This window comes from Prionailurus bengalensis, chromosome F2 (genome assembly GCF_016509475.1).
Source record: "Prionailurus bengalensis isolate Pbe53 chromosome F2, Fcat_Pben_1.1_paternal_pri, whole genome shotgun sequence".
Lineage (NCBI taxonomy): Eukaryota > Metazoa > Chordata > Mammalia > Carnivora > Felidae > Prionailurus > Prionailurus bengalensis.
In genome coordinates this window covers 41,769,337-41,781,903 of record NC_057353.1, presented here as the reverse complement: position 1 = coordinate 41,781,903, position 12,567 = coordinate 41,769,337, and positions in this window count along the sequence as shown.

Genomic DNA, 12,567 nt, shown 5'->3' with positions numbered 1-12,567 from the left:
CTCGCTTGTACGTGTGCTTGCTCTCTCAAATAAAAAATATAACTTTATTTTAGATCATTTATTAATTATCTGTTCTGTCAGGCTCCATAGATTTAGTGTTGGGTGTTCTAAACTTTAAAGGTACATTTTTGTAAAGGTTATTATCAGTGGCATTCTCTTAAATATCAAGTAAAATTTCTTAAAAATTACGTTATACTTGGTATCTGCACTAATTGAAAATTTTTACAACAGTGTACTCATATATACAATTGGTTGGCATGATAACCCTGTCATTTTAATTTATCAAGAATTGAAGACTAGAGGAAGTTGGTTGAAAATATTGCTAACATTTGATTTGAAATTTATCAAATACAGAATTGTCACACTGCATTAGTTTCTACTTTTAGTAAAGCATATTTGTAGGTATAAATACAGCATCCAAACTGTTATTGTTACATTATTTATACTAGTTAAAATGATTGCAGTATTCTCTAGTGGTTTTTTCAAGAACAAAGTAGCAGTAAGTACCACTTTAATCAGACTTTGTATACTCCTGTTATCTTAGTGTTTAAAGAAAATACATACTTTACTATTCTTTATTTTTAGCAGCTTTGAGATATAATTCACATACCACACAATTAACTGATTTAAAGTATAAACGTCAGTGGCTTTTGGTATATTCTCTAAAACCATGCCACTATTTCCAGAACATTTTCATCACCATAAAAAAGAAATGCTGCACCGTTAGCAGTCTCTCCTTGTTCCTTCCCCAATCCCCTGACCCTAAGCAGCCACTAATCCACTTTCTATCTCTGTAGATGTGCCTTATCTAGACATTTCACAAATGAAATCATACATTATTTGGTCTTTGGTGACTGGTTTCTTTCACTTTTTATGTTTTTAAGTTTCCTTCATGTATTAAGCATGAGTACTTCTTCCTTTGTTTTGCCGGATAATATTCTATGATGTGGATGTCCTGTATTTATTCATCAGTTGACATTTGGGTTGTTTCCATTTTGGGGCTATTATGAATAATGTTGCTGTGAACATTTTGTGTTCAGGTTTTTGTGTTGACCTGTGTTCCTTTCTCTTGAGTATATACCTCAGAATGGAACTGCTGGGTTATATGTTACCTCTATGTTTAACTTTTTGAGGCATCGCCAAACTTTTCCAAAGTGGTTGCACCATTTTACTTTCCCATTAGCAGTACAGGAGGGTTCCTCTTTCCCAACACCTGCTGTCTCTGATTACAGCATGTGAAGTCTCTCTGGTTTTCATTTACATTTTCCTAAGGGTTAATGACAGTGTAGATCTTTTCATGTGCTTATTGGCTATTTGCATGTCTTCTTAGAAGTGTCTATTACATCCTTTTTTCTAGGTTGTTACCAGTGAGTTGTAGGAGTTATTTATGTAATCTGAATACGATACTCTCATCAAAAGCACCATTTACAAATGTTTTCTCCCATTCTGTAAGTTGTCTTTTCACTTTCTTGATGGTATTGTTTGAAGCACAAGAGTTTAATGAAGTCCAGTTTATCAATTTTTTCTTTTATTGATTGCGCTTCTGGTGTCATTGCCTAACATAAGATCATGAAGATTTACTCCAGTGTTTTCTTTTAACTCTGAGTCTGATTAGGACTCTTGGTTATTGATACCCAGGACATATCCTTAATATTACCTCCAAAATTAGAGTTGGAAATGATTTCCTAGTAAATTAAATCATTCATTAGCAAATTTCCAGGCAAGTGAAACAGCAGTGCGTTCCTATCAGCCTTCTGTTTCAAGCCAGTAGGGTAAAACCTTTTGGATGTATTGCGGGCAGACTCAGAAAAATACTCCATATGCTGATGACATGGTTTATTGTTATATGGAGCTGCCTTAAAATATATTTGGCTTTGTACTCCAATTACTATCAGAATGTCTCAAGATAAACTAAGTTTTTGTTTTTTGTTTTTTTGGTGTGTGTGTGTGTGTGTGTGTGTGTGTGTGTGTGTGTGTGTGTGGTTTTTTTAAGAGCGAGAGAGCATGAGCTAGCAGGGCAGAGACAGGAAAAGAGAATCCCTAGCAGGCTCTTCCCTGCCAGCACAGAGCCTGACTGGGGGGCTTGAACTCATGAACCGTGAGATTGTGACCTGAGCCAAAACCAAGAGCTGGAGGCTTAACCAACCAAGCCACCCAAGCACCCCAAGATAAACTATTATGACTTAAGATAAACTATTGTGAAAGTAATAGGGTAAAACTGTTAAGTTTAAATTTTTTATATATTTTATAGGAATATTTTGATGACTTGAAGAAACCAAAATTCCAGAGCTACTTAAGGCAAACTTTGTACCTCATGAACATGTATTGAGCACTTTTAATGTGTCTACTACTGTGGAAAAGAATGAGTTGTTTAAACTCACGATTCTCATGATTTTCATGATCTTGATATTTCTAAAGATGATGCACCAGTGATCTTTAGGATGACCCTCAGTGGAAGTTTGTCTGATAATTCCTTATTATTAAATTCAGTTACGCATTTGTGTAGCAGGAGTATCACAGAAGCTGTGTTTCCTCATCATGTCAGGTGTGCTCAATTTCAATTTGTCCCATTACTTATGTTCACTTTGATCACTTCATTGGGTGGTATATGCTAGACTTTTTCATTATAAAGTCACTTTTTCTGATAAGTATTTTGTGAAGTTATACTTTGGAGACTATGTAGAAATTATATTCCTCATCAAACTTTCATTTTGTTCATTTCTTTAATGGACTCATGGTTTCTTAGTTCAGTGGTTCTCAAACTTGAGTGTATGAGAATACCTTGGAGGGCTTGTGAAAACATAGACTGCTAGACTCTCATCTCCAGAGTTCCTGATTTTGTAGGTCAGAGTAGGACCTGAAAATTTGCATTTCAGACCAGTTTCCAGGTGCTGCTGTTGCTGCTGGCCCAGGAACCATACTTCATTACCCTTTATTATCAGAATTTATTTTGATGCTCCTATTGTCCCTAAATTTGGTCAGTGGCAAGTTGGCTCCTGTGGTCTACTGACAAATCATCATTTGAGTCCTTTACATTTTTGCTACAATAGTATGTTCTAGACTCATCTTGAATTTTCCCTGCCCCAACCCAGGAATTGGCCATTTCTCCAAAGAGCTGTTGTGTCTTTTAGTGGAGAGTGCTTTAAAGCCAAGGTCTGGGCAGTAGGTGTGCCTGTTGCTTTGGGAAGAGTACCACCCCCAGGCCCGTTTAGGAGACAAATCTAGGGAACGTGTATGTGTGTGCGTGTATGTGTGTGCGTAGATAGAAATCTAGATGTGTGTGTGTGTGTGTAGATAGAAATCTAGATTTCTACCTATCTCTATTGAAATTATGACTTCATACTGATACTCCAAATATAACAACACTATAGGGTTTTTCTCTTCTCTGAGAGTAAAAGACTGGTTCTCATTAGCTTTAGTATATTTAAATTATTTGATCAGTCTCCCTGTATGTAACCTGTCTCTCATCACCACTGCTACCTCTCATATGGATACCTCTAACCCCATTCAGGTGCTGATGCTTCATACCAGGCTTTTCCTATCATGGATGCCCCCCTTATCCCACTTAGGCTCTAATACCCCATGCTGGGCCTCCCCCACTTCCACCCTTCTGTGGATGTCTTCATCCTGATTGTTCTCTAACACCTCATTCTAGGCTGCCCTCACATATGGATACCCTCCACACTTGGGTTCCAGTCCTCATTAGTGGACCCCTTTTCTGTGGGGATACTCTCATCACCCTGCCTATCTCTGACATCCCACTCTGAGCCATCCGCACACAAGGACACTTCACCCTGTGAGGTCTCTGACTTCCTCATACCTGAGCACCCTCCTCACCCTGCTTGAGCTTTGACACCAGGCCCCCAGCCTTCCTCCTGTGTGAATGACCTTTTCACCATGCTTGGGATAGAGAACTATGCTGCTCCCATGGAAGGATACCCTCTCTCATTCTGCTCAGGTTCCAACCACCAGGCCAAGCTGCTCCCCCCATGTGGACACATTGCTGTCTTTGGGCTCTGACTCCTTGCACCAGGCTATCTGCCCTCCCCCACCCATCACACCCCCTCCACACACCCTCCTCTAGTCTCTGACACCCCTCACCAGCTGCTCCTTTGCACAGACCCCTGCTTTGTTCTGGCCCACCTAACGTCTGTAGGACTGAATTGTGCAGATGGAGAAGGGAAGGACTGCACATTATGTAACTCCTAACAAAGAAAGGGAGGTGGAGGAGAGAAAAAAGAGCAAGCAGGCAAAATACACTGGTAGCGTATACAAATAAGACAGATAAAAGGAGAGGTCCGGAGGCAGGGTTGGAAACCAGGAACCAGGCCCGCCCCTCACTCATCCTAACTTCACCCTAAGACCCCAGGGGATTTGGAAACCATTGTCAGTTGACATTTGTCAGAACACCCAAGTGTTTGGTTTCCCAAGATAACTTGGTTCCCACTTGTTCTTATTTAATGATGGTTAAAAAGTAAAGGCGTAAAGTTATTTTCAGAGCTTTAGTTTAACTTACAAGTAAATCTGGGGTGCCTGGGTGGCTCAGTCGGTTGAGCTTCCGACTTTGGCTCAGGGCATGATCTCACACTGTGAGTTCAAGCCCCACGTCGGGCTCTGCGCTGACAGCTCAGAGCCTGGAGCCTGCTTCAGATTCTGTTTCCCTCTCTCTGCCCCTCCCCTGCTCATGCTCTGTCTCTCTCTGTCTCAAAAATAAATAAAAACATTAAAAAAATAATAACTTACAAGTAAATCGCACATCAACTTGTTTTAACAGTGGTAGGACCCTGACATAGAGTAAACTTGAGGTAGGAGACTTAGACCTCAGTCTGGATGAGGACTTCATGAATGAAATTTATTAAATTGTGAGAGAGTTTTAGTGAAAGGGCTTGAAGTGGATTTGAAGCACTCAGTTCTCTAGAAATTACTTTAAAATGTATTTCTGTGTTAGGAAAAATAAGTGGCCACTGTTACATACAATCCTACATTTGCGCATTTGAGCCAATATGATACACCATGGTGTGTTTCAGAAAAATAAAATATGTAAATAGAAACTTCGGTATTCGCATGTACAAACGGAATGTTGCGAAATAAATGAACGTAATTATACAGAGCAGTGTGTCAAGAAATAGAAGAAGGAGAGCAAACTGCTATAGCAAGGGCAGTGAGGTTAAAAGATTATATTTTTGAGTAGCTGGCTTTTCTTGAAACCAGTTTATTTTTAACTTGGTATAATAAAGCATATTTTGGGGGCGCCTGGGTGGCGCAGTCGGTTAAGCGGCCGACTTCAGTCAGGTCACGATCTCGCGGTCTGTGAGTTCGAGCCCCGCGTCGGGCTCTGGGCCGATGGCTCGGAGCCTGGAGCCTGCTTCCGATTCTGTGTCTCCCTCTCTCTCTGCCCCTCCCCCGTTCATGCTCTGTCTCTCTCTGTCCCAAAAATAAATAAAAAACGTTGAAAAAAAAATTTAAAAAAAAAAAAAATAAATAAATAAAGCATATTTTGGAGTGTAATGACTCAATTTTAAAGGCTTCTGTCTTTTAAAAGCAGTTCTTGGGGCTATTTTATCTAAATCTGCCAGTAGAGAAACTAAAAGCTGTGCTAATAAAAGTCAGGTTTTTCCTTGTTGCTTTGCATGAATAAAGGAGTGAAAAAGCGTATCTGATGTATAAACAAATGACTTATAAAATTGTTAATGATTTCCTAAGATTTAGATTCCATTATAGAGAAGCATCAGTGTAACATCAAGTTTACAGTGATAGTTTGACGTTTTACATCTAATGGTTTAGAAATACCTCTTGTGACTTAGAATATTTTGTAGTAGCTTTTAAGGTATTAAAACCAGAAAGAATCGATGGCAAATATTAAAAGCAGTTTTCACTTGGCCAGTTGCTGAAATGCCAAATTATCTTAATTCCAACCAAAGCAAGTTGTAGAGTCTAGACTAGAAGGTGTAAATTAATATATGGTTGACCCTTGAACAACAAACACAGAGGATGGGGTGCCGATCCCCACGTGGTGGGACATCTGTGTATAACTTTTTACTCCCCAAAAACTTTACTAACAGCCTACTGTTGCCCAAAAGACTCATGGATAAAATAAAGTCAAGTAACAAATATTTTGTATAAGTATTTTATACTCTATTCTTACAACAAGGGAAGCTAGAGGAAAGGAAATTATTAAGAAAGGCATAAGGAAGAGAAAATGCATTTGCAGTACTGTACCATATTTATCAATACCATAAGTTTATATTTTCTGTTTACAAGATGAATCATCTGTCATTACCTATGTCAATGTTGTCTCATATGATACAAAACACTGTAGCTATTATTATTGTTAACGCTGGGCATCAAAAATGAAAAGATAATATTAAAAAGAAATTCTTATTTACAAATACAACAATTCATGCATTGATAGTGAAGAAGCAGCAATATGATTGCTCTATGGTATCCCACTGTAATCAGTAGGATTGCTTCACAGTAGCCTAGTTTATACACTAATGAATGGTTACAAACGTTTTACGGCATATGACATTGCCATCATATTTATAATACAGTATTAGAAGCATTGTTACATTTTTAAAAAACCACTTGCCTGTGATAACAGGCTGATGTGTAGTTTCTCCAATTATGAGAGAGGCACACTGTATGGCAATGTAATTCTCTGAAAGCAAGGTTATAAAACAGTAAGATAACTAACATATTACTTATTTTCTATTAACTATCACTCACTTCATGCCTATGTGAGGATAAGCTATCTACTTCCATACAAGTCTGGCACACGATGTTCTCCACAATGAATACTTAGGCGTGATGATGATGATGGCACCAAAATGTCTCATACAGTTCTTGCTGGACAGTTATCAGGTTTTCACACAAAGACACACACATACACAACAGATAGGTTTTTCAGCTATACAGCATGATGATTATTTACTATTCAGTAAGTGGAAGTGGATCATCATCACGGTCTTCATACTCCTCATCTTCACATAGGCTGAGGAGGAATAGGGGTTGGTCTTGCTCTCCCAGGGGTGGCAGAGACACAAGGCGTGGCAGACGTGGAAGTAGAGGCAGGTGAGGCAGGCACACTGAGTGGAACTTTATGGAAATACATCATAGTTCCTGACTTTCTCACTTTTTTTATTTCTCTAAAAATATTTCTATATGGTACCAATCCTTCTTCCACCATTTGCTTTCGTTTCAGTGCCCATGTCTCAGAAGGGTCCGTGTCATAACAGAAGTCAAGAGCAGTCTTGAATAACCAGAACCCTTCCACAAGTTTGTCTAACGTCAGTTTGTTTTCTGGCATTGCCTCTTGTACGTCTTCTTCCTCATCATCTGGCCCTGGTTTGGACTAACTCATCTCCATTGGGTGTTCTTCTGTTAGTTCCTCTGGTGTGGTGTCTGTTAGCTCTTGAATTTCTCCAAGATCCATATCTTGAAACCTTTCACTTTCCACCTTTTTTTTTTTTTTTTTTTTTGCTATATCCACAATCTCTTTCATGATATCCATGATTGGTTCTGCTGTAAATCCTGTGAAGTCATGCACAACATCTAGACACAGTTTTCTGCAGCAGGAATTTATTGTTTCAAGCTAGATGGCTTACATAGCTTTTTCTGTAACAACAGTATCTTCAGTGGTGTAACTCTTCCAAACTTTCATGCTGTTCTGTCTGTTGGGGTTCTCCTCTGTAGTGTTGACAATCTTTTCCACAGAGTACCATATGTAATAAGCTTTAAAGGTCCTCACGACTCCCTGATCTAAAGGCTGAATTAGAAACGTTATATTTGGGGACAAGTAAACACCTTCACTTTTGAACTCATGGAGTTCTAGGCGGTCAGAGCATTTGTCCAATATCAAAACAACTTTAGAAGGCAGTCCCTTATTGGCAGGGTACTTCCTGACTTCAGGGACAAAGCATTGATGGAATAAATACAGAAAAGTGTTTCTCGTTGTCCATGCCTTCTTGTTGTACAACCAAATACCTGATAGCTTGTGTTTTATCTCTTTCATTCAAGGCTTAGGGGTTAGCAACTTTATAAATAAGGGCAGTCCTGATCATAAACCCATAAACTACATTTGCATTTGCCTATCCCTTCCTGACTTAAATCCTGGTGCTCGCTTCTCTTCTTTACTAATAAATGTCCTTTGTGGCATTCCCCCCCCCCCCCCCCCCCCGCCCAGAATAGGGTACTTTGACCTGCATTAAAATTTTTTTCAGGTAGATATCCTGATTCTCCTCAGTGATTTTCTTTTTTCTTTTCTTTTCTTTTCTTTTCTTTTCTTTTCTTTTCTTTTCTTTTCTTTTCTTTTCCTTTTCTTTCTTTCTTTTTTGTTTTGTTTATTTTATTTTATTTTACATAGAGAGCAGGGAGGGATGGGGTGTATGGGTAGAGGGGCAGAGGGAGAGAGAGATGATCCCAAGCAGGCTCCACACTCAGCATGGAGCCTGATGCGGGGCTCCATCCCACAACCCTGGGATCATGACCTGAGCTGAAGTAAAGAGTCAGGTGCTCAACTGACTGAGCCACCCAGGCGCCCTTTTCTTTTCTTTTTTCTTTTCTTTTCTTCTTTTTAAGTTTATATATTTTTCTTTTCTTTTTTTAAATATTTACTCATTTTAAGAGAAAGAGAGAGAGAGCACAAGCATGAGTGGGGGAGGGACAGAAAGAGAGGGCCTGTCGGTACAGAGCCCAACTCAGGGCTCAAACTCACAAACCATGAGATCATGATCTGAGCTGAAGTCAGATGCTTAACTGGCTGAGCCACCCAGGCGCCCTTGTTTCTGCTTTTTTAAATGTTTGTTTGGTTTTTAGATTCTACCTGTAAGTGAAATCATATGGTATTTGAGATATTGCACTTAGCATAATACTCTCTAGTTCCATCCATGTTCTCAAAATGGCAAGATCTCATTCTTTTCCATAACCAAGTTATACTCTATTATATATATATTTATTTATATATAAATATATATTTACATATAATATATATAAATATATATAAATAAATTTATATTTATAAATATAAATATATATTATATATATATAATATGCCACATCTCCTTATCCATTCACTATCAGTAAACATTTAGGTTGCTTCCATATCTTGGCTATTGTAAATAATGCTCCAATAAACATAGAGGTGCATTATCTTTTTGAGTTAGTGTTTTCATTTTCTTTGGGTAAATACCAGTAGTGGAATTACTGGATCATATGGTATTTCTATTTTTAATTTTTTTTAGGAATTTCCCTACTGTTGTCCACAGCGGCTGCACCAATTTACATTCCCAACAGTGCACAAGTGTTCCTTCTCCACATTCTCACCAACATCTGTTATTTCTTGTCTTTTTGATATTAGACATTCCAACAGGTGTAAGGTAATAGTGATTTTAATTTACATTTCCCTGATGATTAGTTATATTGAGCATCTTTTCATGTGTCTTTTGTCCTCAGCAGTTTTCTTATTGGCGTCTGGGATGTCATCTGTTGCCTCTCGGTCATCAGAAACTGCTTCTCCTGTTATCTTGACATTTTTAAAGCCAAACCTCTTTCTAAAATTATCAAACCATCCTTTACTTTACTAAATTCTCCAGCTTTAGATCTTCCACCTTTCTTTTGCTTTAAGTTGCCATATAATGACTTTGCTTTTTCTCGAATCATATTAGAGTCCATAGGTGTGCCTTTCTTCTAGCAATCCTGCACCCACATGATAGCTGCATTTTCAATATATAAAATAAAACAGTATTTTGCAAAGAGTGCAAGGTTTTTGCACCTGCTGGCATAGCTGCAGCAACAACTTCATGAATTTCCTTCTCTTTTTTTACAATGATCCTGACGCTGGATTCATTTATCTTGAAATGGTGGGCAACTGCAGGGTGCAGACCTTAGTCTATGGTACGTACCTTGCAATTCAACTTCCTCTTGTAATGTCACAACTTTGCTTCTTGGGAGCACTTGCGGCATCACTAGTGGCACTTCACATGGGTCTCAGGATGTTATTCCAGGTTTATGGTACTGTCCTCACATGATGAAAAATATGTGGGAACCATGAGAGATCAGTGTTTACGGTGATACACAATCACTGGAAAGAAACTCTCCACGGAGATGATTAGCGTCACATGATTTTTTAAACGGGTACTCACATTGGAGCTCAGTGCAACAGCAGCAACTGGAGATGGCTATGAAATTATTGTAGTAGCACAGTAATTTTATGCAATTATGATTTAATACCACATCTTTACGTTTGTTTATATTTTCTCAACTGCGAATAGCAACATGTACAATCGGTGTTTGTGTGCATAAATTTTCATAAGTTTTAACTTTTTATAAGACATTTGTGTATATTTTATGGTAGTGATAAAACAGCCTAGAATCTATACATATTTTATACAATCATGACATACTTAATTTTCTTCGATATTTCTAGGCTACACAGTTTGTAACTTTCTCTAAATTTTCACAAATCTTCAAAAACATTTCCCATATATTTATTGAAAAAAATTTACATATAAGTGGACCCATGCATTCAAACCCATGTTGTTCAAGGATCAGTTGTATTTTGGATATTATTTCTACACATAAGGATGGATGTAGGAGAGTTTTTTACTTTAAAAGGCCTTATGAGCCTAATAAAAGGTGCTTGACCAAGCTTGGGGTCTAGCCTGGAGATGATTAGTACAGAATCAAACTATGTCAAAGAAAATTAAAAATAGACCTACCCTATGACCCAGCAGTAGCACTGCTAGGAATTTACCCAAGGGATACAGGAGTACTGATGCATAGGGGCACTTGGACCCCAATGTTTATAGCAGCACTCTCAACAATAGCCAAATTATGGAAAGACCCTAAATGTCCATCAACTGACGAATGGATAAAAAAGTTGTGGTTTATATACACAATGGAGTACTATGTAGCAATGAGAAAGAATGAAATATGGCCCTTTGTAGCAACATGGATGGAACTGGAGAGTGTGATGCTAAGTGAAATAAGCCATACAGAGAAAGACAGATACCATATGTTTTCACTCTTATGTGGATCCTGAGAAACTTAACAGAAACCCATGGGGGAGGGGAAGGAAAAAAAAAAAAAAAGAGGTTAGAGTGGGAGAGAGCCAAAGCATAAGAGACTCTTAAAAACTGAGACCAGGGGCGCCTGGGTGGCGCAGTCGGTTGAGCGTCTGACTTCAGCCAGGTCACGATCTCGTGGTCTGTGAGTTCCAGCCCCGCGTCGGGCTCTGGGCTGATGGCTCGGAGCCTGGAGCCTGTTTCCGATTCTGTGTCTCCCTCTCTCTCTGCCCCTCCCCCGTTCATGCTCTGTCTCTCTCTGTCCCAAAAATAAATAAAAATAAATAAATAAATTAATTAATAAATTAAAAACTGAGACCAAACTGAGGGTTGATGGGGGGTGGGAGGGAGGGGAGGGTAGGTGATGGGTATTGAGGAGGGCACCTTTTGGGATGAGCACTGGGTGTTGTATGGAAACCAATTTGACAATAAGTTTCATATACTGAAAAAAAAACTAAAAGAGGAATTTGAGGTTAACCACATGCTAGATAATTCCATTTAGACACAGTAGAAGACACACAGGTGTGATTCAAAACTCTTGGGTGCAATGTGACGTTGGGAACACTGGTCTAGATGTAAGTGAGAAAGTATAAGCATGAAAGATAAACAAGACCAGTTGTTTACAGCTAAAATACAGTTAGGCAAATTGCTCAAGAGCATGACAAAATTAGAAGGAGATGGGCAGAGTCAGGCTTCGCTAAAGGGCATATGAAAGAAAGGGGAAGAGGAACAAATGAGTTATTTTCATTTGTCCAAAAGAATGAAGGGAAGAATTTCGGGGAGGGGGCATACATAAGAGAATGGGGAGTTTTCCTGGAAAAGCTTCCAGGAGAAAACATAGAAGATAGATCTCAGCTTGGTGTGGGTGTTGGGAGGATGGGACAGATGACTTTCATGACAGTAAGCAATAAACAAGAGCAGCAGCAAGAAATAGTAAGTGGGAGAAGATTGCTCTTAAGAGGAAACGAGAGGACCGTGATTCAAGTTTGTCTCAAGCCAGCAGAGGAGGAAAAGGAGGGAGAGGAGACCACCCAGGGGAATTAACAAGGGAAAGGTGAGATGGGATAAGAATAAGAGGTTCACTGTAGAAATGTCAAGTCTCCCAGAAAAGAGATGTTGAAGCATAGAACCAGAGAAACCAGTAGAACATGAGATAAAGGCAGAGCAGGAGAAGGATATTAACATCATAACACTTCAGTAGCGGGTACAACCATGCTACTTAAGTAGGCGAGGAATGAGAAATTCTAGAGATGGGGCCTCTAGATGGAAAACTCCAATGTGATACAGAGAGGGCTGCTTCCTGTGCAGGGAGTTCTCCCCCACTACAATGGGTTATTTGGGCAAGGGGGGGGGGGCCGGTGGGTAGACTCGAGTGTGATCTGAAATACCTAACAAGAGCTTCCCACACCAATCAGAAGGTGACACCTGCTGAGGCACAAGGTCCTGGAGCCCTCACACTGTGCCCGGGACACAGGAGGTAGGGGAAGACATCCCAGAGGAAGGGCTG